The 2,500-nt window shown below is 35.5% G+C and overlaps 5 non-coding genes across 5 annotated transcripts; all 5 read right to left on the reverse strand.

Annotated features, from left to right (window-relative positions):
• Nucleotides 1–99: 99 nt before the first annotated feature.
• On the reverse strand, nucleotides 100–171 carry TRNAQ-UUG (transfer RNA glutamine (anticodon UUG)). Its single transcript has one exon. It is a non-coding gene; the product is annotated as a tRNA-Gln (tRNA).
• Nucleotides 172–809: 638 nt separating this feature from the next.
• Nucleotides 810–881, reverse strand: TRNAQ-UUG (transfer RNA glutamine (anticodon UUG)). The gene has a single exon. It is a non-coding gene; the product is annotated as a tRNA-Gln (tRNA).
• Nucleotides 882–1,449: 568 nt separating this feature from the next.
• Nucleotides 1,450–1,521, reverse strand: TRNAQ-UUG (transfer RNA glutamine (anticodon UUG)). The gene has a single exon. It is a non-coding gene; the product is annotated as a tRNA-Gln (tRNA).
• A 232-nt stretch (nucleotides 1,522–1,753) lies between these two features.
• TRNAQ-CUG (transfer RNA glutamine (anticodon CUG)) lies at nucleotides 1,754–1,825 on the reverse strand. The gene has a single exon. It is a non-coding gene; the product is annotated as a tRNA-Gln (tRNA).
• Nucleotides 1,826–2,159: 334 nt separating this feature from the next.
• Nucleotides 2,160–2,231, reverse strand: TRNAQ-UUG (transfer RNA glutamine (anticodon UUG)). Its single transcript has one exon. It is a non-coding gene; the product is annotated as a tRNA-Gln (tRNA).
• Nucleotides 2,232–2,500: the final 269 nt, after the last annotated feature.

Below are 2,500 nucleotides of genomic sequence, written 5' to 3' on the forward strand. Positions count from 1 at the left end.
ATGTCTGGATTCATAGTCCAGAATTCTTCTTTATAAATGAGGTTTATTACAAGTACAGAATTGAACAGCATATTTCAACGGTACGTGCAAAACTTCTCAAGGTCCCACCGAGATTTGAACTCGGATCACTGGATTCAAAGTCCAGAGTGCTAACCATTACACCATGGAACCACATTTCAAAGACATTTATACATTTTCCCTTAAATTTGAAAGCTTCAAAAGAGGCCAATTTTCTTCTAATTACCACATAGTTGAACTTTATGTGCAAAAATGATTCTGGTCAAACTGAGAATTGAAGTTGGATGGCTGGATTCATGATCCAGAGTGCTTCCCTGAAAATGAACATTAGTAAGAAGTACAAGATTGAACAGGATATTTGAACTGTAAGTGCAAAAAGATACAAAGGTCCCACCGAGATTTGAACTCGGTTCACTGGATTCAGAGTCCAGAGTGCTAACCATTACACCATGGAACCACATTTCAAAAACAATCTTAAATTATTTGCTTAGAGGGCTAGCTTTTCAAAAAAGGCTCATATTATTATAAATATCCCAGAGGTGACCTTTATGTGCAAAAATGGTTTCGGACAATCTAAGAATTGAACTTGGATGACTGGATTCATAGTCCAGAGTGCTCACTTTAGTATAATTATCCCAGAAATTAAATTTACGTGCAAAAATGGTTCCATAGAATCTAAGAATTGAACTTGTATGTCTGGATTCATAGTCCAGAATGCTTCTTTATAAATGAGGATTATTACAAGTACAGAATTGAACAGCATATTTTAACGGTACGTGCAAAACTTCTCAAGGTCCCACCGAGATTTGAACTCGGATCACTGGATTCAAAGTCCAGAGTGCTAACCATTACACCATGGAACCACATTTCAAAAACAATCTTAAATTATTCGCTTAGAGGGCTAGCTTTTCAAAAAAGGCTCATATTATTATAAATATCCCAGAGGTGACCTTTATGTGCAAAAATGGTTTCGGACAATCTAAGAATTGAACTTGGATGACTGGATTCATAGTCCAGAGTGCTCACTTTAGTATAATTATCCCAGAAATTAAATTTACGTGCAAAAATGGTTCCATAGAATCTAAGAATTGAACTTGTGGGGGAAATTTACTAAAGGAAATTTGTAAAAAATAGGTGTATTTGTATTCAGAAATACACTTATTTTTGACATTTACTATCCTGAAAATACGGCAATTCATATTCATATTGATGTGCTATCAATACGAATACGAATTGCCGTATTTTCGGGATAGTAAATGTGAAAAATAAGTGTATTTCTGAATACAAATACACCTATTTTTTACAAATTTCCTTTAGTAAATTTCCCCCTGTATGTCTGGATTCATAGTCCAGAATGCTTCTTTATAAATGAGGATTATTACAAGTACAGAATTGAACAGCATATTTCAACGGTACGTGCAAAACTTCTCAAGGTCCCACCGAGATTTGAACTCGGATCACTGGATTCAAAGTCCAGAGTGCTAACCATTACACCATGGAACCACATTTCAAAGACATTTATACATTTTCCCTTAAATTTTAAAGCTTCAAAAGAGGCCAATTTTCTTCTAATTACCACATAGTTGAACTTTATGTGCAAAAATGATTCTGGTCAAACTGAGAATTGAAGTTGGATGGCTGGATTCATGATCCAGAGTGCTTCCCTGAAAATGAACATTAGTAAGAAGTACAAGATTGAACAGGATATTTGAACTGTAAGTGCAAAAAGATACAAAGGTCCCACCGAGATTTGAACTCGGATCACTGGATTCAGAGTCCAGAGTGCTAACCATTACACCATGGAACCACATTTCAAAAACAATCTTAAATTATTCGCTTAGAGGGCTAGCTTTTCAAAAAAGGCTCATATTATTATAAATATCCCAGAGGTGACCTTTATGTGCAAAAATGGTTCCGGACAATCTAAGAATTGAACTTGGATGACTGGATTCATAGTCCAGAGTGCTCACTTTAGTATAATTATACCAGAAATTACCTTTATGTGCAAAAATGGTTCCATAGAATCTAAGAATTGAACTTGTATGTCTGGATTCATAGTCCAGAATGCTTCTTTATAAATGAGGATTATTACAAGTACAGAATTGAACAGCATATTTCAACGGTACGTGCAAAACTTCTCAAGGTCCCACCGAGATTTGAACTCGGATCACTGGATTCAAAGTCCAGAGTGCTAACCATTACACCATGGAACCACATTTCAAAGACATTTATACATTTTCCCTTAAATTTGAAAGCTTCAAAAGAGGCCAATTTTCTTCTAATTACCACATAGTTGAAGTTTATGTGCAAAAATGATTCTGGTCAAACTGAGAATTGAAGTTGGATGGCTGGATTCATGATCCAGAGTGCTTCCCTGAAAATGAACATTAGTAAGAAGTACAAGATTGAACAGGATATTTGAACTGTAAGTGCAAAACGATACAAAGGTCCCACCGAGATTTGAACTCTGATCACTGGATTC

This window comes from Crinia signifera, chromosome 11 (assembly GCF_055691185.1).
Source record: "Crinia signifera chromosome 11, ASM5569118v1, whole genome shotgun sequence".
Taxonomy (NCBI): Eukaryota; Metazoa; Chordata; class Amphibia; order Anura; family Myobatrachidae; genus Crinia; species Crinia signifera.